The sequence below is a fragment of the Pongo pygmaeus genome, chromosome 5 (genome assembly GCF_028885625.2).
Source record: "Pongo pygmaeus isolate AG05252 chromosome 5, NHGRI_mPonPyg2-v2.0_pri, whole genome shotgun sequence".
Lineage (NCBI taxonomy): Eukaryota > Metazoa > Chordata > Mammalia > Primates > Hominidae > Pongo > Pongo pygmaeus.
In genome coordinates, this window is record NC_072378.2 from 168,904,790 (window position 1) to 168,931,805 (window position 27,016).

Sequence of the window (27,016 nt, forward strand, 5' to 3'; positions counted from 1 at the left end):
CGAGAGCATGGCATTTGCCTGGCACTGTCACTTTCTCGTGGAGGGCTCAGGCTGGTTCGGGAGGTGGGATTATCTCCACAGTCCCCCGTGACAGAGGAAGACATGGTGGCTTGGGCGCATGCAGGCAGCTCGCAGGAGGTGGGGCTGGATGTCAGCCACACCTGCGTGACTCCGGAAGCCATGTGGTTACCCCTGCGGCCGCTTGAGGGAGGTAACTGTTAGGATGAAGCGAAAAGAATCGCCACATTGTAAATAGTTTGTGTTTAAGGTGCTGGTTTTAAAACTTCGTGTAAGTGTCCTGAGTTGGCTTTTCTGCCCCTGCCCCTCGCCCTTGGGCAGGTCCTCAGCAGAGCTCCAGGGTCAGGCTCCATGCAGGGCTCAAGCCACTGCCTGCGACGGACTCAGGAGCCCTGAACGCTTTTCGGTTTAAAATCACTGGGCTTGTGGAGAGAAAGGGGAGGGTTCACTGTTTTTTTGGGTTTTTTTGTTTCTTTTGTTTTTTTTTTAACTGGAGGGTTATTACAAGGTGTGCATGGTCCAGCCATTCTGCCCCTTCAGATACCAAAACTATGGTGAGTGTGTGTGTGTGTACGCATGTGTGAGAGAGAGGGAGAAATAGGAACGATATGAGGATAAATTTGAGTCATATATTCACCTAATGAATAGCCTCCTTTAATTGGGGTGACTTAGTGCCTGGGGAGGCTCCTTGGGGAGGGCATAAGATGTTCTGGACTTACAGCCTTGAGGAAAAGGTGGGCAGCCATCCTCCTGGGGTTTCTGCCCAGCAGCTGTTCTGTGAGCTGAAAGCTGACAGGCCATGGCTGTGTCCTGAGTGTGGGCCACAGTGACACCCCCATACCAGCATTTGGCTGGTAAGAATCTGCCTTTTGAGGCGTCCCAGGCACACCATATGATTAAATGCTGCTCAGAAGGATATAGTCCGTTCATTATAAAAAATTAGAATACATACTAACTTTTTCTTCTCCATTGGGAATAAAAAGCAAACACCACCTCCTTCCCACCCCCACCCTAAGTGCAGGTTTTGCACAGTCCCAGGTTGGGAGGGGAGTGCTGTGACCTCTGGCGGGAGTGCCTGGGGCTGATGACTTCGGGGGCTGCTGCGCTTCTTCCGACTCCTAAAGACAACATTTTGGTCCTTGGAGGACTTCTGGGGCTGAAGTGCTATGTGGCTTTTTTGTTGTTTGTTGTTGTTAAATTATCTTTAAAATATTTACATGTATTTAATTTCCCAGAGTTTCGCCACCTGTTACATGCTCGGTACCGCTGGAGTTCAGCAGCTGTGGGCATGAAGAAGCCGTTCCCTGGGACCCCGCCCTCCCCACCGTGGGCATCCTTAGTTACAGTTTACTCTTCCTGCTCCCTTCCACTAAGAATGAGCCTTTTGTTAGCAGTGCTCAGATGATCATCCCACCGGAAATTTGTTTTTAAGCACCCAGGTCTCTAAAGATCACGCTTCCCTCTCACTGGGAGTGCTGCATTAGCCTAAGACATCTTTAATTATAGGCCACGGAAAGAAATACCAACACCCTAACAGTATATTTTTCTCTTAACAAGAGCAAACTTAATTTCCTCAGGCTAAGCCACAAGAGCAGATTTGTACTTGAAACGTCACGTGGAAAACAATGGGAGCCTCTGCCCCGGTGCTGTGTGAGGGAGGTGTCACCTGCCTGTTTCCAGAAAGCCCAGGGCGCAGCCCCCAGCGGTGTCCACGCATCTCTGAATCGTTTCCTAGTCCCAGGAAACAAGGGGAACCCTGGAAAGCCACAGCCGCGATGGATTCCAATGCAGTTTATCTAGGAGTTCGGCATTAATTTAAAAAGGTAGATGTCTCATCCCTGTTGCATGTTTAAATCTCTAATTAATGTCATGGGAAATATGTTAGTTACCAAAACGTCATAGAAGATGTCAAGGAGTACCCGCCCTGTGACAGCGTAATGCTGGGTGCTCGCGGCAGCGCTGGGGAAACAGACGCGCACACACATTCTTCAGGTGGTGGGTCCGGAGCGATACGAAAGCTCCCGAGGGCGCCGCGTGGGGTCGTGCGGGGGCTTCCTAGAGGCGGCGGGAGTGGGAAGGGAAGGACAGCCGGAGGGATGAGTGCCTGGCCTGGCCGTGCGGTGGGAGGGAGGACGGGTGGGACGGGCAGTGGGGCCGCAGGCATCTGAGATGAGATGCCCTGTCGGAGAGCGAGGCCCCCCTCAGCTAGAAAATGGGAGCCACTGAAAGTTTACAAATAAGGAAATCACATGGGCAGCCTCCAACTTCGGCGAGTCCAACAAGTGTGGCAGGAGATGGGCTGGCAGGAGGGGGAGGAAGGTCTCTGTGAGTGACCGTCAGGACACGAAGGCAGGAGGCTCAGACACGCTGATCCTTCCACATGAAGCAGAAAGGAGGGAGGACCCCACTTTCAACAGAGCAGTGATTCTGAAGCCACGGACCAGATGAGGACCTCAGCAGAGCGGAGCGAGGGGTAACTCAGCTGTGGCCTAGACGAGCACCCCAGGTGGTTGAGAGGGGCCGGGGTGCAACCAGGGGACGCCCTGGGACGGAACCCGGCAGACGGACTGGGCTGGAGACAGGGTTTGGGAACGGGGGCAGTAAACGCTCAGGCATTGTCCAGGGAGAGTCTGTGGCGGGAGAAGAGGCGAATCCCTGCGGTGCAGGGAGCTGGTGTTGAAGAGAAAGGTGGAGTTGGGGGACTCCTGCAGAAGATATGGGCCTGGTGGGCAGGAGGGCGTCCTGGAACCAGGGAGCAGAGCTGCTGGGAAGAAGGAGGGCCCGTGCTGTGGGAGGAGGACGAGGAGCAAAGTTCGGGAAGGAAGGACCTGGAGCTGGGAGGAGAGAAGGGAGGCCGGAGTTGGAGCGTCCACCACGGTGACCGCTGTTCCCGCCAGGCACTGCCCAGGGGCTGCCCATTTTCTTTCAGTCCCCACGGGGGATGTTGTGATTTGACTGGTGAGGAGAGTGAGTCTCCTAGACAGGTCATTTTCCCAAGGCCGTGCAGTTCCCGCAAGTTCAAATGTGACCTGCGTCCCGCAACTCTCAAGTTCAAATGTGACCTGCGTCCCGCAACTCCAAAACACTGCCGCCGTCAGCTCCAGGTCGCCCTGCAGGGAGGGGTCCCCGGTGTCCTCTGTGAATTAGAATCGGAGGCTGACTCCTCAGAGGGTGAGAAGCTGGCGGGCCTGGCGGCTGGGGACGTGCTGTGCTGTGCATGTGCCGGGTTGAGGACCAGCCAGGCTGGACGTCCCTGCCGTGAGTGGTGTCCTCAGAGGCCGCGGTTCTCTGCAGCAGCCCCGGGCAGTCTGCAGCAGGGAAACCTCTGGTCGAGTGGGTCCGGGGGGGGCCTTGGTGGCCAAGTCTGCTGTGTGGCCGCAGCAGAATCCTGAGCCTGGGTGAGGGTGAAGAGCAGAAGTTTCCTTCCCGCATTTCTGGAGGCTGGGGGTGCAAGGTCAAGGCGCCGGCGTCCCCAGGGCCTCCTGGCTGTGTTCTTGCTAGAGGGCGCTGGAGGTGGCAGGAAGCCTCTTGTGTGACGACGGCCTTGATCCCCTTCACTGGGAGGAGACCTGGAGCTAGTCATCTTCCAACACTATCACATCGGCAACGCCTGGGTCATGGAGGGGACACATTCGAACCTCAGCAGCCAGGTACAAGCAGGTGAGGCAGAGAAACAGGAGTGCAGCTTCTGGGGGCTCAAGAGTCTCAGAGGAGCTTCCCACACCTCAGTGCCCGGTTCCCACCCGCCATGGCATCCTGAGGATGGGAAGGGTCCCTGCCAATGAGTCCCCCTTGCTGGCACAGCCTCTCCCTTTCCCTGGAAGCCGACTTGAGCAAGCTGTCGGCTCACGCCACCTTCCTCACTACCCCCTTCCTGGGCCTCCTCCTTGGTTGCCTGGCACATCTGCCCCTGACACTGACCTGTAAACCACAAGGCCAGGTACCCTGGGGCCTCTTCCCAGTCATGCCCCCGACACCGACCTGTAAACCACAAGGCCAGGCACCCTGGGGCCTCTTCCCAGTCGTGCCCCCGACACCTCACAGAGTGTTTGCACGTGAGATGTTTGGTGGCTTGCGACTCCATGATGGCCTCGCCCCATCCCTGTCATGCAGTGTCTGCAAATCCACCATGACCTCACCCTACCATGTGGCATCCCTGCAGCCCCCTGGAGCTGCTCCCCCCAAGGTCCTCAGCGACCCCCCGAGGGTTGGTTAACGTAAGGCGAATTCCAGCCCTAAACCCCCCTGGGGTCAGAATCTCCTGTTAGACACCCTCATAGCTCCTGCAACTTTTCCTTGATGTCACTTGTTAAACAGCTTGCGTAATGAGTTACTTAGTAAATGGCGATGTGTCCCGTCTTTGCCACAGTCTCTGCTTCACACGGGCTGGGCGGCGTCTGAGTGGTTCCCCTGCCTCCAGCAAGGGCAGTGCCAGGCTCAGGGTGGACCTTGGGCTCAGCAAGTGCTCCCAGCAGCCCTACCATGGCAGCCTCCACTCCTTCCAGTAACAGAAACAGGCTCTCTTTGGCTTTGCCAACAACATTCTCATGGTTTTCCTCCCTCCTCCTTCCCCTGCTCCACAGATGAAGCGCAGGAAGCCCGAATCTCATCTTGACCCTGCCGTGATATTTCTCTAGCCCTGAGCACACTTCCAGCTCAGGTGCTCAGGTGGGGCAGGCCACATGGTCTCTGGAGTTCCCTTTCTGTGAACCCCCTAAGGTAGGGCTTGGAGCTTGTTCCAGGGGTGAGCCTTCATGTGGGGAGTGGTCTCTAAGGCCCCCATTCTGGATGTGTGGATTATCACAGTTATTATTATTGTTTTCTGGGAATAGAGTCTGGCACTTTCATCAAATTCTCAATGGGTTCTGGCTCCCAAAGAAGCATAAGAACTGCAGTTTTGTGGCTCCCGCGAGCCCAGGATCACGTGTGCCGATCACCCCGAGGTCCCTGTCTTCCTCTGTGAGTTAGAATTGGAGGCTGATTCCTGTTGGGGGTATGTAAGTTCCTCAGGGACCACAGCTTCTGTCTGCCAAGACCTTAAAAAGGAGACACGGATTGGGCACCTTCTAGATGCTGAGCCCTGGGATGGGGGCTGGCATCTTCCATCTCTTTAAGTCCTCACATCTGCCTGGAAGTGGGCACCATCACCCCCTTTTACAGAAACTGAAAGGCCGGGATCAAATGCTTGGTAGAGTCAAAGCTGAGATTTTAATCCATGTCTCCTGATTATTTTAATTGTTTTCCTTGTTCTGCCATAGATGTTAAATTGCTGGCAGATAAAAAAGCATGGTGATGTGATGGGCATGTTCTTATAAAAGCTTTATTACTAAGTTTTTAGTTTAAAAATGTCATTTATTTACTGAAACTCTTCAGCTTGATTTTTAAACGGATCATGTTCTTGCTATTGCTCAATGGCACCAGCTTTTCTTTAACATACAGGGCAGATAACAGCCCGTGAAGTTGAGCAATCTGTGCTTGTCAATTTGGCTTTTAGAGCTTTGCTTTCTACCTAGGCAGGATGTGCTATTAGGCAGAGTTTTGAGTCAATAGTGCATTGTGCCCAGAAGACCCAGAGGGCTTTAGATCACTCGAGGTTGTGGCAGGTACGGTTGCTGGTGCCAACATAAATAGCCCGTGTGTTTACCCAGCACAAAGACGTGAAGCTGGCCGTGACTTCCTGAGAGCCAGCCCAAAGGAAAGGCAGGAAGAGAGCAAGAGGTCCACCTGCAGTATCGCGATGGAAGTTTCCACGTTGTTAAAAAAGTATTCGACCTTCTGTTGTATTACAATACGAAGAACAATACGCACAAAACTTTTTTGCCCCCAGAAAACTCCCAGACTGAGGAGAAAGTTGTCTCTTTCCCCAGATGAACTCCGCATAATGTGGCTGAGTGCAGCGACCCCGTCTCGTCCCCCGAATACGTGAACGCATTCCCCTGCCCTGGGCCAGCTGGCAACCAAACACGTAGTAACTCTGGATTCAGAATTCGAGATTCAGAACTGAGTGGACTTTAGACAAGCATAGAGCGATGCTGGGAACTCTCCCACCAGCTTTGGTGCCACATGGAGGTGGCGTGGGGAGGAAAAGCTGCTGTGAGAAGAAAGGACGCAGGGGAGGAGCAGGGAGGCAAGGGTCTTAGTGGAATGGAGTTGCAGCCAGGGGCTCCGTGGGCACAGGCCCAGGCTGGACCAGGGAATGGGCCGCGTGGCCTCCAGTTGTGCTTGGCCATGAATGTCTGGGTGAGCTTAAGGGCTGGCAAGATGTTGCCAGGAGACCAGAGACACCAGACCCCAGCAAGTCCATGCCACCACTCTGCCTTTTGGAAGCCCCTTCCCTGTGCATCAGGTGGAACTGAACATGGTGAGCATCTGCCTGAGGACCCTGTGCTACCTGACCATGGTGAGCATCTACCTGAGGACCCTGTGCTACTGAACACGGTGAGCATATACCTGAGGACCCCATGCTACCTGAACACGGTGAGCATCTACCTGAGGACCCTGTGCTACTGAACACAGTGAGCATCTACCTGAGGACCCCATGCTACCTGAACACGGTGAGCATCTACCTGAGGACCCTGTGCTACTGAACTTGGTAAGCATCTACCTGAGGACCCCGTGCTACCTGAGCAGGTGAAGATGATTCAGCTGCAGTGAGCTGAGTGAGTGGACCAAACAGACATGTTTCTCACTGTGATCTGGGGGTGGAGGCTCTTGAAGACGACACGATTCGTTGCAGATTTGCACCCTCCATAGTGACATGAATGACCCACTCTCTGAGATCTCACAAGTACAGGCCACAGCCCAGCCAGCCTGGGGGCCAGCAGGGCCCCAGCAGCTTGGTGACCCCTTCACTCCCAAGCAGGGTCTGTGGGGGTGGGGAGGGTGGGAAGGAGCTTCTGCTGTGGTCCCTTCCTCATCCTGCTCAGTCCAGGAATCCCAGGAACAGATCAGCCTCTTCCTGGCTTCAGTGCGCATGTGTTTCAGCCTCCTCCACGGTGTGGTGTTCAGCGTTGCTACCCACTGCAAGACTGCAAAGCAGAGAACCAGCCCTGTGGCGTCCATGGTCTCTTATATTTCTGTGATTGAGGGGACTCACCGATCTTATTATAACCGGCATTCAGGGAGAGCTGCCCTCAGGAAGCAGGAGAGGAACTGGGTTGATTCCCTTGTCTCATGTCCTGTGAATTTTCTGCAGAAGGGAAGCTGGCTGGAGGTGCCATGGCTTGCGGTGTGTTGGTCCCTTCACTCGTTACAAGTGGCAGTGTGGGCTTTTCGGATAATCCCCGCCGCAACTCTGTGAGGAAGCGGCTGTTGTTGTCTTGCCCGTTTTTCAGATAGGGAAACGGAGGTACATGTGGCCAGGGAGGAGCCCACTTGGAGCACTGGCCACCCTTCCCACAAAACGGCAGGTGCACTCCGTGGTGACGGCCCGTGTGCTGTACATGTCCTGACTGTCACCTCTGGCCCAGTCTCCCCTCACTTCTTTGGAAAACCCTCCTACTGGGAGTCTAAGGGCCGAAGGGTCTGTGAGGGACCCCTTGTGCAGGTGGCCCTCGTGGGATGCCCTCAGCCCTGCCCAGTGGCCTCCCTCAGTCCTGTGCCCAGGTCCCTTGGTGCTGTCTGCCAGTGACCATCACAGCTGGTCCTGCAAAGCACTAAGCCTTCAGCTCCTGCCTTCAAGAGCTGCCTCTTGAAGCATCCCAGAGGATGCACGGAAAAGAGGTAGAGAAGTTGGCCGTGCTCCCTTCTCCCTCACCCCCAGGGCTCACCTCACCCCAGGCGTCCTCTGGGAGTTTAGAATTCTTCCACTCGTCCACACTGCCCATGGACACACAGGCCTCAGTGCTGCTCTGCAACCCCCGTCAGACACCTGGGGAGGTGATCCCTTAAGGACATATTTTCCTGGACTAAAAGGCTGAGGATTGATGGTGTCGCCATCTCAGAGGAGGGCTTGCTCCCAGCACAGGTGTTGCTCAGGGATCCTGTGTGAAAGGCAGGCAGGGTGTTTGCTGAGCTTGGTGGCTTCTCTTTGGCATCGCTAAAGTACAGATGGCTGTGCTGAGTGGAGGCGGCAGCCCCGCCCCAAGACATTCTGGGGTGGAGGCCCTGGCCAGAGCCCGGTGGTGCAGCTCACCCACCTGCCTTCCTTAGCCACCGCACCAGGGGATGGACCAGGGCAGGGGCTCAGGCCTTTTGGGGCTGGAGAAGCCGGGACCCAGCTGCTGGGTCTCCATGCCGGAGAGAAAGGAAGAGGGCAGGCCCCCTTGTGCAGTCAGAACTGGTATTGAGTTAAAGTAATCCTCATTCTACTGAGACAAGTTAAAACCCACGCTGAGCACTGCACGTTCCTGATGGTGTTAAGCTTCTTAGTGTACACGGAGAGGCAGCCTAGAGGTTGGGCTACACAGGCTGCGGGACGGTGCATAAGACCAGATGGTGGCTCCTCAAAAAGTTAAATGTAGAATGACAGTTTGACTCAGCAATTCCACTACTGGGCGTAGACCCAAAAGAAGTGAAAGCGGAGACTCGAAGGACATCTGTCCACCCGTGTTCACCGCAGCCCTGTGTCCAACAGCCAAAGGTGGAAGCAGCCCCGTGTTCCCGGGTGGGCGGATGGATTAATGTGGTATAGTTCACACATAGGATGGGGTCTTAAGCAGCCTCAGAAAGGAAGGAAATCAAAGTATTTTACCCCCAAATATATTTCTTTGACAGATTTTTATTATTATTACCATTTGGTTATTTATTTTTTAAGATGGGGTCACTTTCTGTTGCCCAAGCTGGAGTGCAGTGGTACAGTCTTGGCTCACTGCAACCTCCGCCTCCTGGGCTCAAGCAATTCTCCCACCTCAGCCTCCCAAGCAGTTGTCACCACAGATGCGTGCCACCACAGCTGGCTAAGGTTTTATATTTTTGGTAGAGACAGGGTTTCACCATGTTGCTCAGGCTGCTCTTGAACTCCTGAGCTCAAGTGATCCACCCACCTTGGCCTCCCAAAGTGTTGGGATTACAGGCATGAGCCACTGTGCCCAGCCTCTTTGATATATTTTAAAATGTCCCTGCAAAGCTGTCTCTTGTGGGGAAAGTCTACATTCTCTGGAGAACCCCCTTCCCTTTCCAAGTCTTTCTCCTGATCCAGGAGAGAATCCTCTAAGAGTCTGGCATCTTTTAAGTCATAGGAAACACTAACCATCTGTTCTCTCTAAAACCTGCTACCTGGAGGCTGCATCTGCATGATAAGAACCTTGGTCTCCACAACCCCTTATCCTGACCCAGACACTGCCTTCTATTCGTTCTAGGTCTTTGGATAAACTCTTTCAGCCAATTGCCAATCAGACAATCTTTTAATCCACCTATGACCCAAAAGCCCTCCCTGCCCTTTGAATTGTCCCACCTTTCTGGATTGAACCAACGTACACCTCACATGTGCTGATTGATGTCTTCTGTCTCCCTAAAATGCATACAAACCAAGCTTTGCCCCGACCACCTTGGGAATGTGTTCTCAGGACCTCCCGGGCTGTGTCACGAGCTATGGTCACTCACATTTGGCTCGGAATAAATCTCTCCAAGTATTTTAGAGTTTGGCTGTTTTCATTGACACTCCTAAGGCAGGGCTGTGGCAGCTGAGCTGCTGTGAGCTCTGAATCTGAGGGACAGTCCTGGACAGAAGCAAATGGACGACTGCAAGGAGTCTAAGGCAGACAGTGGGAGGGATGCGGCTGACACAGTGCCAGGCCAGACCTATACGGGGCTGTCCGAGTTATTCCCACCAAACTCCTGGAAAAATGCAAAACATTGCAGGTTACCCTTGAGGCCAGGGCAAAGGCCTTTTGACCTTCTTGGGCAATCCTGCTGCAAGTACGATGACGTATCAGAAATGAACCGTTGGCGCACAGATCATAAGGCACAGTTGTAACCTACCATAAACAGAAAGTATCCGAGACAGGTCTCAATCAATGTAGAGGTTTATTTTGCCAAGACTGAGGATGTGCCTGGGAAAAAGGAACACAAAACCACAGGAACATCTGAGATTTCTGCTTTGTCCAAAGAGGGTTTGGGGACTTCAATATATAAAGTGGAAAGAGAAGGCAGCCGGGGAAAGAGGGAAAAAAAGTTGGGAGGGGCGAATGGAAAAAAGGAGCAATGGCTGTATTCTTTTGAGGCCTTGATCAGCATTCACTGAATCCACATTTTACATATGAAAGGAGGCAGCAGAGGAATAGTCAATTACACATTGTCTCACTCTGTGAACCTGCACTAATAGGCATTTGTCTCAGGTGGGCAGAGGGATGACTCCTGGCCCCATCTTTCTCCTGTACCTGTGAAGATAAGCTGGTAATTTACGTTGTCAGGGTGAAATTCAACAAAACTCTTTTAGGGTAAAGATCGTGGGGCCCACGAGGAATTTCCCTGTGAACAAATTGTGAAGGAGGCCTCCAAGGGAGGGACGTGGCCTTTTATCTTTGAAGGTACAAAAATGACAGGCAGTTTTGTGTGGTCAAAGGTCAAAAGCCCCTGCTGGCTGTGGAGTCTTACATGTATTTTTGTTTACTGTTGTCCTCGTCTGGCCTCGGCCTGTTTTTATGATGGCCACAGGAAGACCTCAGCACTCAGGCCAGGCTTCAGAGCTCAGAGCCAGGTGGTCACCTGCTGCCTCGCCCGTCTAGAGGGGGGATGCCCTCCTCTCAGAGACGCATATGGACCAAGCTGTCTCCACTGGTATCCAAACCTCTTCTCCATAGGCCTGTGAGGAGGCCTCAAACCCGAGACCCCCACCCAACTCGGGTCAATCAGTTAAGCTAGGAACGGAAGAGAACTGGAATAATTGGGCACCATTTTCCTTCCATAGTTGACAGCTGAATACTGATACAGTTACCACGAAGAAAAAGAAGAATGTGGGTGGCAGACCTGGGTGGCCTCCCTGGAATTCCACGTCCCAAGTGGTCCTTCAATTGCAACGTGAATACAGTTGTGGTACCTCAGTCAAGATTCCTGCCTTTTTGTGAATCCACCTTCCTGCACTGCAGCGGACTTGTGGCTTCTTGGTGCCTGGCCTCCACGAATCCGACTCCTGGCAGCCCCTGACTTCTTTTGGGGGATTCCTCCTGCTCCCACTCTCGGGTCACGCAGGTTCAGTTGAATGGATTCGGGTTCCATCTCCAGGGGAGGAAGGGGTCAAGCCTGGAACCCTCTGAAGAAAGGGTTTGGTTCAGCCATGAATGTTTTGCTCAAGTTAGACTAATCAGAATCAGGATTCAATTCTGCGGTTTTGGTGTGAACTGAATGAAGCAGCAGGATGTGGTCCTGCCATTTTTCAGTGACAAGAGAGGTGTGGTCTCAGAAGGGAGCTAGCACAGAGAGGGATAATCTAGGGGAGGGCAAGGAGAGACCAGAGCATATCTGAGCACTTGAGGTCTGTCCTGGCTGGCTCAGGCCTCCACAACCAAGTACCATGAACTGGGCAGCTTATCCAATGGAAACTTCCTGTCTCTGTCCTGGAGACTAGAAATACAAGATCAAGGTGTTACTGGACCCTGTGGCTCAGGTCGCGGCCTCCTTAAGGGATTTGCTATTTCCCTTGTGATTTATTGATCCAATGGTGGTCAAGAGTGTATGGTTTAATTGCCACATATTTTGAATTCAAGTAGTGTGATATTTTTCCAGCTCTGTGGTTTTTGCTCAAGATTGCTTTGGTTACTTGGGGTTTTTTGTGGTTCCATAAGAAATTAAGGGTTTTTTTTTTAATCCTGTGAAAAATGTTATTGGAATTTTGTTAAGGATTCTATTGAATCTTTAATCGCTTTGGGGAGTATGGACATTTTAACAATATTAATTCTTCCAATTCATGAACATGGAATATCTTTATATCTTTTTATAAAAACTTCTTCAGTTTTTCTCACCAGTGTTTTATAGTTTTCAGTGTACAGATATTTCACCTCCTTAGTTAAACTTATTCCTAAGTATTTCTCTAGCTATTGTAAATTGAATTGTTTTCTTAATTTCTTTTTTAAATATATTATTGTTAGTATACAGCAATGCTACTGATTTTTGTGTGTTGATTTTTTATCCTTCAACTTTACTGAATTTGTTTATTTGTTCTAACAGTTTTTTAAAGCTATGGTAATCAAAACAATATGGCAGTGGCACAAAAAACACATGTATAGACCAATGGAACAAAATAGAGAGCCCAGAAATAATCCATGCTTTTACAGTTCATTGACTTTCAACAAAGAACACACAATGGGAAAAGGACAGTCTCTTCAATAAATGGTGTTGGGAAAACTGGATATCCACATACAGAAGAATGAAATTAGACCCTTACCTCACACCAGATATAAAAATCAACTAAAAATGGATTAAAGACTTAAACATAAGAACTGAAACTGTAAAGCTACTATAAGAAAACACAAGGAGAAAGCTCCATGACATTGGCCTGGGCGATCAATTTTTTTAATATGAATCCTAAAAGCACTGGCAACAAAAGCAAAAATAGATACATGGAATTACATCAAACTAAAAAGCTTCTGCACAGCGAAGAAAATAATCAACAGAGTGAAGAGACAACCTATGGAACAGGAGAAAATATTTGCAAACTATGCATCCAATAATGGGTTAATATAAAAAATATATGAGGGATTCAAACAACTCAATAGCAAGAAAACAAATAATCTGATTAGAAAATGAACAAGAAACCTGAATGGATATTTCTCAAAAGAAGACAAACATTTCTCAAAAGGACATTTGGATGGCCAAAAGGTATATGAAAAAATGCTCAACATCACTAATCATCAAGAAAATGGACAATGAAATATCACCCCACTTCTGTTAGGATAGCTATTATCAAAAAGATAACATGTTGGCAAAGATGAAGAGAAAAGGGAAGCCTTGTACACTGTTGGTGGGAATGTAGATTAGTACAGTTATTGTGGAAAACAGCATGAAGCTTCCTCAAAACATTAACAAAAGAACAACCACATGATTTGGCAATTCCACTTCTGAGTATATATCCAAAGGAAATGAAATCAGTATGTTGAAGACATATCTGCACTCCATGTTCATTACAGCATTATTTACAGTAGCCAAGATTCTAAAATCAACCTAAGCGTCTGCCAACAGATAAATGGATAAAGAAAATGTTACTGTATATGCACAATAGAATACTATACAGCCTTTAAGAAGAAAGAAATTCTGTCACTTGTGACAATATGGATGGAATTGGAGAACATTATACTAAGTGAAATAAGCCAGGCACAGAAAGACAAATACTGCATGATCTTATTTATATGTGACATTTATAAAAGGTAAATGCATAGGAGAAGAGAGTAGAATGATGGTTCTTGGAGGATACAGGGGGATTGGGAAGATATTGGTCAAAGGATACAAAATTTCAGTCATACAGGAGGAATAATTTCAACATATTTATTGTATAATATGGTGACAACAGTTGTTTCTCAGTATATGCAGAGGACTGCTTCCAGGACCCTCTTTGTATGCCACAATCCACACAAACTGAAGTCTGGCAGTCAGCCTTGTAAAACCTACATACCCAAAATGTTGGCCCTTTATATCTGCAGGTTTTGTACCCTGCAAATACTGTATTTTCTGTCCTCACTTGGTTGTAAATGTGGAACCCATGGATACGGAGGGCCAACTGTATTTATTGAAAAAAATCCACATTTAAGTGGACCCATGCAACTCGAACCCATGTTGTTCCAGGGTTGACTGTATAGTAATAGCATTGTATCATATACTTGAAAATTGCTAAGAGAGTAGACAATAAGTGTTCTCTCTGCAAGTAAATGATAAGTATGTGCGTTAATGCATATGTTAATTAGCTCAATTTAGCCATTTTACAATGTACACATATATGAAAAAATCATGTGATAAAACATAAATATATACTTTTAAAAATCTGTCAAGAAGCTTTTCAAATATTTATAAATATTTCAGCTTTATTTCTCTTATTGATTTCTGGATTCATTTCATAGTAGTCAGAGGTGAGGCTTTGTATTATTTCAGGGGCTGCTTCCACCTTTGGCTGTTGGACACAGGGCTGCAGTGAACACAGGTGGACAGACATCCTTCGAGTTTCTGCTTTCACTTCTTTTGGGTCTACGCCCAGTAGTGGAATTGCTGAGTCAAATTGTCATTCTACATTTAACTTTTTGAGGAGCCACCATCTTGTCTTATGCACTGTCCCGCAGCCTGTGTAGCCCAACCTCTAGGCTGCCTCTCCGTGTACACTAAGAAGCTTAATGCCATCAGGAACATGCAGTGCTCACGTTTCAAATGTATTAAGACTTGTTTTGTGACCTAACATATAGTTTATCCTGGAGAATGTTCCATGTGCACTTGAGAAAAATGTGTTTTCTGCTGTTGTTGTGTGGCATGTTCTTATACGTGTCTGTTAGGTCTAGCTGGTTTATGGTGCCGTTTAAGTCCTCTATCTTTTTATTGATCTCTGACTAGGAGTTCTATACATTATTAAAAATGGAGTGTTAAGGTCTCCAGCTCATATTGTAGAATTCTATTTCTCCCTTCAATTTTTGTCAGTGCTTGCTTCATATATTTTGGGGCTCTTGTTTGGTGCATATATTTTTATAATAGTTAATTTTCTTGAGGAAATGACTATTTTATCAATACATAAATATTCTTCTTTATCTCTTCTAATGGTTTTTGGCTTAAAACCTATTTTTGTCTGTTAGTAACAGGCTCACCAGCCTATTTTGGTCGTTGTTTTTATGAACTATCTTTTTCTATTTTTCACTTGCAACACACTGGTGTTATTAGAGCTGAAGTGAGCCTCTTGAAGACAGCATATATTTGAATCATTTTTAAAATCCATTTGCCAATCACCGCTTTTTTACTAGTCAGTTGAATTCATTTACTTTTAACATTTTTACTGATAAGAAAGAACTTCTGCCATTTTGCTATTTGTTTTCTGTGTATGTTATAGATTTTCCTTTTATTCCCTTAATTACTGCCTTCTTTTTGACATTATTTTGGTAGTAAACCATTTGATTCCCTTTTCATTTCCTAGACATTATTTGAATATTTTCTTTACTGTTATTATTGGGATTAAATTTAATATTCTAAATTTATAACACTAATTTGAATTGATATTAACTTAAGAAGGATACAAAAACTCTGCCCCTCTGCAGCTCCATTCCCTATTTGTGTTACTGTTACAAACTACATATTTATATATGTGAGCCCCCAAAGATTTATAATGATTTTTAAATGAGTTAGTCTTCTAAACAATAGGAATAAACAGTGTAGTTTTGGGCTATGATTTTTCCAAATATTCTTTCTCCCCTTTCTCTTTCTCTTCTAGGATTCCCATAAAACATCATGTTGTACACCATAAATATGTATTTTAAAAATTTTGTCAATTAAAACATTGTCCAAATATTTTAAAATTTTCTAGTTTTACTTCTGTTATTGATTTCTAGCTTCAATTCATAGTGGTCAGAGATGATGTACATTGGCCTAATTGGTGGTGTCCTACAGGATCCTGAGGCCCTGATTATTTTTCTTCATGTTTTTTTTTCCTGTTTTTTAGACAATAGTTTTAATTATCCTATCTTGAAGTTCACTGATTATGTCTTCTGGCTGCTAGAATCTGCTATTGATGCCCTCTAGTGAATTTTTAATTTCAGTTATTATACTTTTCAGCTCCAGATTTCATGCCTGCAGCTTTTCCAGCCTCAGTTCCTATTTAGGTGAAACAAAGAACATCTGTGTTCATCCTTCCAGTAGCTCCTGGGCAGGTTAGAACACACAGATACAGTGATTTGTGAAGAAGGCCTGCTTGCTCCCTCCACAATGAGGGCTGGGTTCCCACACTGGGAACATGGACAGCCTCTTCTTCAAGTGGCTGGGGGCAGGGAGAGTAAAGCGGCCTAAGAGGTTTCTTCTTGTTTTCAAGTTGCTGTTTCTTGTCAACATTTGCTTGGTTGCTGCCTCTGCTTGTTTTTTGATGTTTCTGGGAGGGGAAGGGGGACAGTTTGGAGCCACCTATTCCTCCATTTTGCTGATGCTACTTTAACTGGGGCCCAAACTACAAATCTCAGAGCTTGGTTCCCCTCTTTACAGTTTTATTTCGTGACTGTCATGGATCAATCTATATCTTTCTGTTATAATCAATTGCTTGAAATTAGAGACTCATGCAAAAGATAAGAATATTTTCAAGATCTAAATAATGTTTCTTAGCAGCTTAATTTCATTTTTCTGCCTTAGTAATCTAATTGCTCCACGTGCACAGATGCATATAATGTTAAGTATAGGTTTCAAAGCATAACAATCCTGTCAGCAATGAATTCTTCTTGGCCTTTGTCAAAAACTTTCAGAGAACGTTACACCCAGTCCAGTATTTTATATTATTGGTGAGAAAACCAAGGCCCTGCAAGGGGCTGAACTGCTTGTGCAAAGCAGGGACAGCACAGGGGTGAGAATCTGGTCTTCCTGCTGCTGATCCAGCCAAATTCTTCCACAATGAAGGTGTTCAGAGAAGGAGCATGGATACTTATCCTGACTCAACCTGGTTATGAACTATCTACATGGAAAACTAGTACCACTGGACATAGATATAGCTTCACAAAAATAAGTGGTTTCTAAAAAGTGCTTTTCTTCCAGAGTTTCCTCTCTCAGTAAATAGCCCTTCTACTGGGCTCCCACTGAAGATGCTGGCGTCATCCCTGATGCTCTCTTACTACCACATCAATCCCAGCCAATACTTCACAGCTAACTTGACCTCCACATGGTGCCTTCAGAGTACCCACTCCTGTCCTCTTCACCGGCACCACCGTGGGTCCTGCTCCCACACTCTGCATGCACCTGCTCACCAGTCTCCCACCCCTGCTTTTCCTCTCTGTGGGGGTCAGCCTCCAGGACAGCTCTTAGTACCCCTTCACGTGCAGCCTGCCCCACACAGAACTGGAGCTCGTGTGTGATGAATGGAGCTTGGCAGAGGTGACAGATGACTCCCGAGACCAGGTCCCAGGGCACAGCAGCTCCCAGAGGTGACAGGTGACTCCCAAGACCAGGTCCCAGGGCACAGCAGTTCCCAGAGGTGACAGGTGACTCCCAAGACCAGGTCCCAGGGCACAGCAGCTCCCAGAGGTGACAGGTGACTCTCAAGACCAGGTCCCAGGGCACAACAGCTCCCAGAGGTGACAGGTGACTCCCAAGACCAGGTCCCAGGGCACAGCAGCTCCCAGAGGTGACAGGTGACTCCCAAGACCAGGTCCCAGGGCACAGCAGTTCCCAGAGGTGACAGGTGACTCCCAAGACCAGGTCCCAGGGCACAGCAGCTCCTGACTTGGTCTCTTGGATTTCTGTACCTGGGGGAAGCCAGCTGCCATGTTGTGAGGACGCTCAAGCAGTCCTGTGGAGAGGGTCCTGTGGGGAGAAACGGGTGCCTCCCACCAAGATCCAGGACCAGCCCACCAGCCATGTGGGTGGGCCACCTTGGAAGGGCATCTTGCAGCCTCAGCTGAGCCTTAAGATGAGGCTGATGTCTTTCCTGCAACCACATGAGAGACCCTGAGCCATCACAGTCTGGCTAAGCTGCTCCTGGGTTCTTGGCCCACAGAAGCTGTGCAAGGTGAAGACGGACCTCAGTCAGCTGGGGGCGGCTGTAACAAAATACGAGGCTGGAGGCCTAAACCACAACACTTGTTTCTCAGAGTTCTAGAGGCTGAGAGGGCCAACATCAAGTTGCCAGCAGATTTGTGTGTGGTGAGGGCTCCCTTTCTTGTTTGGAGACAGCCACCTCTTGCTGTGTCCTCACAAGGTGAAGAGAGAGTTCTGATCTCTTCCTCTTCTTGCAAGGGCCCTGATCCCATCATGAGGCTCCACACTCATGGCCTCATCCAAACCTGATTCCCTCCCAAAGGCTCCTTCTCCGAATACCCCTCTATGGCAGATTAGGGCTTCAACATGATTGTGAGGTTGGAGGGGGACACGAACATTCAGTCCATAGCAGATTTTTACTGTTGTGTTAAGCCCTATATTTGGGGGTTATTTGTTACACGGCAGTGGATAACTGATACACTCCCTGATAGCCTATTCTCAACACAACAACCAAGTGGCCTTTAAAATTTTAAATCTAGTTATGTTAATCTACTTAAAGCTTTCCAATGGCTTCTTATCACTCCAAATAAGTTCTTAGCCCTCACCATGGCCCAGAAAGCTGAGCATGACCTGGTGTCTGCCTGCCTCTCTGTGCTTGCTTCCCTGCCCTGGCCCCTCCTGCCCTCTGTGCACACTGATTTTCCCACTGCTGCTCCAGCACGCCAACCATGCTCCCACCTCCCAGCCTTCACCACGTGCTGCCTTCTGTCCCGGACATTCTTCCTCAGACTCACTCATTCCCCTCAAGTCTCACTTAAATGTCACCTCCCTGGGAAGCTTCCCTCAGCACCCACTACGGCAGCCCCATGGTCTGCTGCTGCCTGTGCCCTTGCTGTGCTGCATCTTATCTCATAGCACTGGCAGAGCAGGTGTGCATGCATGTGTGCACATGTGAGTGCACACGGGCACGTGTAGGTATGTGTCACGTGAATGTACGTGTGTGCACATGTGAGTGCATGGCACACGTATGTATGTCGTGAGTGTGTACGTATGTGCATGCGTGCACATGTGAGTGTGTATGGGCACATGTGTAGGTATGTGTTGCATGTGTGTGGGTACACATGTGCGTGCACATGTGAGTGTGCATGGCACACGTGCATGTGTGTGTCACATGCGAGTGTATGGGTACATGTGCGTATATCTGTGTGCATGTGAGTGCATGCACACACATGCACAGGTATGTGAACATATACACAAGTGTGTGGACACACGTGCATGTGCATATATACACATGCGTGTCTGTGCACATGAATGTTCTCTCTCCCTATTAGAATGCAGGGAGGCTCTCGTTTCCCATCGTGTCTGCAGCAGCTGGCACAATGCCCAGAACATGCTGTGCCCTCAGTGGATAGTTGACAAACATACCTGTGAGTTAAACAAAACGTGTGTTACTCAGATTCTTCATGACAGGCACTGGGAGCAGTGAAAAGAGGAGTGGGATTCCACCCTCCTGAAGCTCGCAGTCTAGTAAGAAAGTAACTACCAGATCTTAACAATCCTGTGTGGTGAATGTCATGCTAGCAAAATCCAGAGTGCAGGGGGCAGCCGGACGAGCTCACAGAGTCCAGCCTTCTGCAGCAGGCGGGGTTTTCACACCTGCTTTGCCTGCAATGGCAGGACAGTCAAGGCTTCATTGAAAACATAATTTTCTATTATAGTAATTCCCATAAAGAATTGTTACTTTATAATAATGATAATTATTTTGGAGTTATCTGGAATATTAAAAACAATGCAGAAGTCTGATGATAACAGATTGGACCATGTTACCCTTGCACCTGGGATATGTGGGGTGGGCTATTCGTTACACAGCTATTAAAAGTCATGATGTAATACCATTTTCCAGGATACCTTAGCTGTACACCATACTCTAGCAATACTATCAATGTATGAGTATTTATGTGGCCATGAGCACCCCTGTGTGTGCCTGATAACACACATACATGCACTCAACTTACATCAAAATGTTACCATTTTATAATTCTGAGTGATGAGACTGTAGGTAATTTTTCTCATAGCATTTAACATATTACAACGTTTTTGCCAATATTCACTAACTTTATTACAAAATAAAATCAATAAAATATTTCTAGAAACCAGCATCATAAATATGGGGTTTTGCTGCCTTTCTTTTCAGGTTGTATAAAGTGTCCAGTTGTCATATCCCTGTGCTGTGGATCTTATATTTAACAGAAAAAAATACAGCCCTGCCAGGTGCCACTCAGCACCATGCCGAGGTCCGGGGCATGCTGGTGACTTGCAAGAAGTCAGCCTCACGGCCCAAAGGGTTCTGCGTCTTCTCGCCTTTCCTTACATTTCTGTCCTGTTTTGGAGCAATATTTTTCAGGAGTTTGCTTCCAGGAGGTTCCAAGCCTTGGTAGCTCATCTCCAGGTCAAACTGTTTTTCTGTTCCCGTGAAATGTGATTGATGTTGTCCATGGGCTGCTTGCCTGTCCTTCTAGATCAACCCCTCCCTGGGACCTAAGGTTCTGGCCCTGGCTGATGCAGGAGCAGGGGGCCCTGACGGGGCACCTCCTCTCCATGCCTCTGCAGCGGAAGATCGTGCCTCCTGGTGGGGATGGTTATTGATTAAAGCATCTGAATTCAATCAGAAGCTGTTTCCTGGTCCTTACATGTATTTTCATTAGGAACAGATGTGACCATTCTCTTTCCTTTCCTCTATTGATTTAAAAAGAGCAGCCTGGCCAAAGAATAAAGAAAGCAGCCCAGCACACACATGCACACACACACACACCCACACACGCACTCTCCCCCCCACACACGGACCCCTCCCACATGCACATGTGTGCGTGCACATACACATGCACACACAGGATCCAACATACTGTAACTTTTCTGTGTTTTAGAAAACTCCTCTGTTTGTTTAGGTTGTTGGTAGAAGGACTTGGGAACCTTGATAACCTCTGACTACTATGTCCCCAACTGGGTGTGGTGTGGTGGCTCCCTACTGCAAATAAATGGACTTTCTCCTTTTATTCATGATTCATGCCTCGAATAAAGACAGCAGCAGAGAGTACATCTCTTTGAAAGATTTCTTTGCAACATGGATTCGGCCTTGAGAATTGTTCGATCTAAGCATGACTATGAAATTTTGACAGAAAGATATTTAAAACACAGGTCCAAACAGGGAATGATTCAGAAACAAGGATAGGTACAGATAAATCACCCTTCTTGACCACAGAGATACAAACTATTGGATTCTGAACAACCATTAAGAGTGTTTACCTTTATTTTCTTTGATTTTTGTGAAGACAAAAAACATTGAGATACGTGAATTTATAGTTTTTAAACATAGTTTATCAGTTCCTCAAATACACCTACTTCTCTCCAATAGGAAGCCAGGATGGTACATTTCCTAATATCTACTTTCACACGCAGATCACATCCATACCCGTGCAAGCACACGCTCATGCACACACGGGTGCGGGTGTGGTCCAGGAGCCGGGTTCCAAGTCAGGTGGGCCTTGTTGAAATCTTAGTTCCACCTCGGACCTGCTGTATGACCTTGGGGAACTTGGAATAACCTTTCTGAGTCTCCAGTTCCTTATCTGCAAAGTGGGGTAAAAGTAACCTTTTGAAGTGGAGTTGCTATGAATGTTTGCGAGTTGAAATCCCTGGTGGTAAGCGTGAGTTCCTCCTCATGGTACCAAGATCAGACCCTACCAAGGGCAGGCAGCTCTGGAACCAGCACACAGCTGTACCTTCTAGGTGCTTGTGAGGTGAGAAAAGCATTTGGAGAGAATTTATCAGTGTTTCCTTCTTCTTCTTCTTTTTTTTTTGACAGAGTCTGGCTCTGTCGCCCAGGCTGGAGTGCAGTGGTGTGATCTCGGCTCACTGCAAGCTCCGCCTCCTGGGTTCATGCCATTCTCCTGCCTCAGCCTCCCGAGTAGCTGGGACTACAGGTGCCCACCACCATGCCAGGCTAATTTTTTGCATTTTTAGTACAGACAGGGTTTCACCGTGTTATCCAGGATGGTCTCGATCTCCTGACCTCGTCATCTGCCCACCTTGGCCTCCCAAAGTGCTGGGATTACAGGCATGAGCCACCACACCCGGCCTGTTTCCTTCTCTTTAAGCCAGTTCAGCCCGTTTCTAATCCCTGAAGCTCTTTGATTGTGCCCTCAGTGTAAATACTGAAGATACTTTGGTAGTAACAACAACAAAAGAAATCATTGAAGGTAGAAGAACGTGTCAGGAAAGGAAAAATGGATAGCCCCTCCCAACCTGATCTCTCCACTTAAATGATTTGGATCGGAAGAGCAAACAGTTTCTAGCAGATGTTAACACCAGTTAAATAATTAATTCCACAAGCTCAGTCATGGTGTTGGCAAGTCAGTGACCTAAGGCCTCTGTCTGAGCCTGAGCGTCGAGTGACTCAAACATCGATTCAAGCACGAAGTCAGGCTGGGCAGGGATGGGGTGGGGCCACCTTAGGGTTTCCAGGCCATCAGTAGCTGAAAGCCAAGTGCGACCAGCAGGTCAGCACCCCTGCCCCACCCTGGCCTGCACTTCCAGATGCCTGGGAGGGTGGTGTGGCTTTAAGAGCTCTCGGGAAGGCCAAAGCCAGTTCCTGGCTGGAGATGGCTGTGGCCAGTGTCTTGGCAGCATCCAGGCACTGAAAGGATGACTAAGTTTCTCTCCTGCTTGGAGAGCAGGGGGAATGATTACCAGGAGTGGAGAAACTTGCCTTCTCTTGGAAAAACGCAATAAAGGGATTCAATTTCCAGAGCAATTAATCTAGTGCCTCTGGGGATTTTACCTGTGACTTAGGAGCTGCCTTCTGAGACCCCATCGAGGCCTGGGAAGACTGCCCTTCCTCAGTGCTGCTCGGAGGAAAGCGTTTGATTCAAGGAACACAGCACAGGCACCTTATGAGTTATGCGTGAAAAATCACCAAGGCACACAAAGCCGGGCTGGCAAAGACCAACCTGATGGCACAGGAAAGACAGAGGCTCCGGTCGAAGGAGGCCACGTCCTCGGAGGACCTCGGGTGCTAGATCAGGATGAGAAGGGTTTACGTTTAGAATGAGTTGGGATAATGTCCAGTGACTCGTTTGGTTCTTTGAGTTAAAAAAACACAAGCAGCATTTATGTAACAAGTCTTTCAATTCTGCACGGTTGCCGGGGCCCTCTATGGCATCCTGCTAAGCAGGCATGACGGATGACGGGTGAGCCAGGGTCATTGGCCACAGCCCTTTCATTTTCCTGCAGAGCTCATCAGGAAAGACTGCTCTGACGTGGAACCAGTAAGCCCTTCCCTCTACCTGCCGGGAGATTCGCACGGGCTCTGAACCAGCATAAGTCCTGTGCTCACTCATGAACAGGAGGGTTAGAACTCTACCCGCTCAGGGACCACTTACTGTGGTCTCCTGTATTTGATCTTTCTAAGGAAGGGAGAGGGGGCAGAAGCCCAATTCTTTCATTTTCTCACCGTGGAGCCCTGAAAAGTGACCTCTCCCAAGGTATTTTTACTTCCTAATCTTCAGAACCTGTGACAAATATCTTACATGGTAAGAGATGGGATTAGGTGAGGGATCTCTTGAGGAGGAGTTGATCCTGGATTTGCCTGGTGGGCCCTAAATGCAATCACAGGCCTCGGGGTGGGAGAAAAACAGAGGGGTTTGGTCACAGACACACAGAGAGGGCAGTGTGGAGATGGAGCCGGGAGGTGCGGCTGCAGCCAGGGGAGGCCTAGAGCCCCGCAGAGTGTCAGGAGGCTGGAAGGAGCCTTCCTGGACCTTCAGGGGAGCTTGCCCTGCCTGCACCTGGAGCCGAGATCACGGGTCTCTGGCTGCAGTTCTGTGCGCCTCGCCTGCACCTGGAGCCGAGATCACAGGTCTCTGGCTGCAGTTCTGTGCACCGGCCTGCACCTGGAACCGAGATCATGGGTCTCTGACTGCAGTTCTGTGAGCGGGTAGATCTGCTGGTTAAGGCCACCAGTCAGTGCCATTTGTCTCGGCGTCCGTTGGAGAGAAACACAGTCCCTTCCTCCTTCCCGGAGCGCCCTCCCCTGTCCTTGGCTTGTGTCCTCTGGCATGCCCTGAGCTGTGTCCACAGCGAGCCTCACGCTCCAGGCCTTTCTGCCCAGCTTCTGCTATGGCCTAGCATGGCGGACCCTCCCTCACGTCCCATCCCTGACTCCCCTCATCCACCCAACTGTCCCCGCTCAGCCGCTGCGAGCACTCCCAGGAGAATGCTCTGTTCATTGCTCGGCACTGAGGGTTGTTTTATATAAATATCACTCACGGCAGTGGATGCCTCTTCAGGGCGGAATCCACGTGGCAGCTGGTGTGTCCCTATGGGCAACTTGCTCATGACTTTGCACCATCACTGGAGGTTTAACAAAAATCTCATTTATTCAATTCCAGGCTGGAGGTAGCCTGCATCATTTCTTCATCTGGTAGATAGTATTTTTTTTTTTAATTTGGGATTTAAACCCTTTCTAGGAAACAGACATCTCTAGAGAAAAATGAAAGCATAAATCTATCTCTATAAGCTTGAAAAAATAAATTACAGTAAAGCACTGTTAACTCAGACTAACTTGAAGGAAATGCTGCTTATTAGTGGAAAAGTTCATTTAAAGTAAAATACACATGGTACTCACCTTTGATCACTGTGGATTTTGGAGCAATGTTCATATTCCATGCAAGGATGCAAAGGGCCAGCTTCCAATGTGGGATTATTTCTCCTGCCCCGTGAGGGTCCCTTGCCAAGGAGGGACACACGCAGGAAAATGGGAATTTAAAGGATTGCTGACTGTGTCTCCCAGTGCCCCAACGAAGGACTCCGGAAAAGTGAGCAGGGGCCAGGCGTAGAGCCCAGGTGAGGGTCCCAGGCTAGGCCTCTCTCCCAGCTCCATGGAACCTCAGCCCTGCTGGCTCCAGAGGCCAAGACCCTGTACAGGAGTTATTAAGAAATAATGTTTAGGCAGATAGTAAAGGTAAAGGTTCTTGGTGTAAACTTTCCTGTAATAAAAAACACCCGAACCATCTCTTTTCCAACAGAAAAGGCGGCTTGAAGGGCCGGACTGGCAAGCTTTGATATGCAAATGCTGGCCATTAGAAACTGGGTCCCTCAATATGGCAATTCCCGCTGTCTTCTCCTTGCCAGCACGTGTACCAAGTTCATGGCCACCTCCAGATAACACCAAACGTTGGGAACATCATGGCGACCTGCAGTTGCATATTAAAGGACTAAGGTGGGAGGGCCAGGGTTTTCTCAGGCTATGTAAATGACACACCTGGTCAAGCCAATCCCCTCGGCCTTAGGCAAACCAGACACCGCCTCCTCCAGCATCCCAGTATAAGCAGCCACTTTTCCGTCCCACACGGGGGTTTTCTCTTTGTTTGAATCCCCCTCCCTCTGCTCTGTACAGGGGAGCTGCTTTCTTCTTCCTTCCTTCTTTCTTGCCTATTAAACTTTTTGCACTGGGCCTGACGCCCCTGCCAGTGGCTCAGGGGCTGAAGGGGCCTGGACCCAAGTGACCAGTAAACAGCCTCGATCTCTCTCTGTCTCTCTGCATCTCTGTCTCTGTCTCTCTCTCGTCCAAATCTTCGGAGGCAGCCTGGCCTCCTGGGGATGGTGGGCTAGGCCTGTGAGGTCGGGGGGATGCAATCACTAAGCGGAGGATGCAGAGCCCAGCCGCCCTGCCTCCCTGGCCCCACTGCTGTCGGGGGCATGGGAGACACTGCCTCACTTCCTCACCACGGCCAGTGGAGATGGGGCAGGGGTCTGGCATATGAAAGGGGTGTCCTGTTCAGCCCTGCCCCTGCAGAACCAGCTTTGGCTGTGCCTATGACACCTCCATGGAACAAGCCGCTACAGATTCTGCCGTGACAGTCAGGATGTTGGAGGGCCCCTGCCACCATAGGGCCCGAGTTGGGGCAGCTGGACCTGAGCGGCAGCAGGGGCAGCCTGGTGGGAGAGGCCTCAGCTTACCACGTGCTGGCTCTGCAACTCTTACTAAACCAACACTGACAGCCAGAGCCTCAAAACCCTCTGGTGCAAGCTTGGAGTTCGCATTCATCCTTCCGTGTTTTCAGGGGGCTGAGCACGTTGCTTCCCGGCCTTCTGCTCCCCACAGAGACAAGGCCATGCTTGGGTCACAGCTTCCCCCCAGAGGTTACATTCTGCTCCATCTTCAGTGTCTGTGATATGGGCATGTGTCTGTTATGTGTGTGTGCTGTGTGTCCCTGTGTGTTTGTGTGCTGCAAGTCTGTGTGTATGTGTGTGTTGTGTTTTTTGTGTGTGGTATGTCTGTGCATTTTTGTGTCTGTATGCTCTGTGTGTATCTGTGCATGTGTGTGTCTGTGCATGTGTCTCTATGTTCCTGTGTGTATGCATGTCTGTATGTGCTGTGTGTGCATGTGTGTGTGTGTATGCTCTGTGTGTCTGTGTACATATGTGTCTGTATGCTATGTACATATGTGTCTGTATGCTATGTATACATATGTGTCTGTATGCTATGTGTCTGTATGCTGTACATATGTGTCTGTATGCTATGTAGACACATATGTACATATGTGTCTGTATGCTATGTGTGTGTGCAGGTGTGTGTGCATGTGTGTATACTCTGTGTTTGTCTGTGCACATGTGTGTCTGTATGCTATGTATGTATGCATGTGTGTGTCTGTGCATGTGTGTCTGTACACTCTGTGTGTCTGCACATGTGTGTCTGTACGCTATGTGTGTGTGCATGTGTATGTGCATGTGTGTCTGTACATGTGTGTCTGTACACTCTGTGTGTGTCTGTGCAGGTTGCATGTGTGCATGTGAGACCTTGCTTTGTTTGCCACATGTGGCAGCTCCCTAGGAAGGCGCCTCTGCAGGGTCCTGTTGCTCAAGCCTTCCCACTGAGCTGCCTTCATGCTGCCCGGACCCACAGTTGAAAGCTGAGCTCTGCAGCCTGTGCCCAGAGCAGGGCCTCTCCTTGCTGTGTTTTTGCTGCAGGAAGCAGCAAAATGGGTGCTGGGTGGAGACTGGAGCCAGGCCCCTCCATGTGCTGCTCTCGGGCCCCTGGAGGTGATCAGGCCAGTGAGGGTGGGGGCCCTAAAAACCTGTGGCCATGGGAGGGTGTGCCCGAGCCTGGGGTCTCCTCCTTATGGGGGCCCTGGCCCCCAGCTGGGTGTGCACTTGCAGCCCCAAACATGCCCTGCGGATCCCACCCTCCAGCGTTGCTGGGTCCTGCCTGGCACTGTGCTTCCTGCCAGCAGAGGGTGCAGTGACAGCCTGCCTCGTTGTTCCCTGGTGCCCCAAGTGACTCTGTGCCCCAGAACCCCTAGGCTGACCTAAGCCCCAGTGTGGCTGCTTTGGAGATGGGGCCTTGAGGGAGATCACTAAGGTTAGA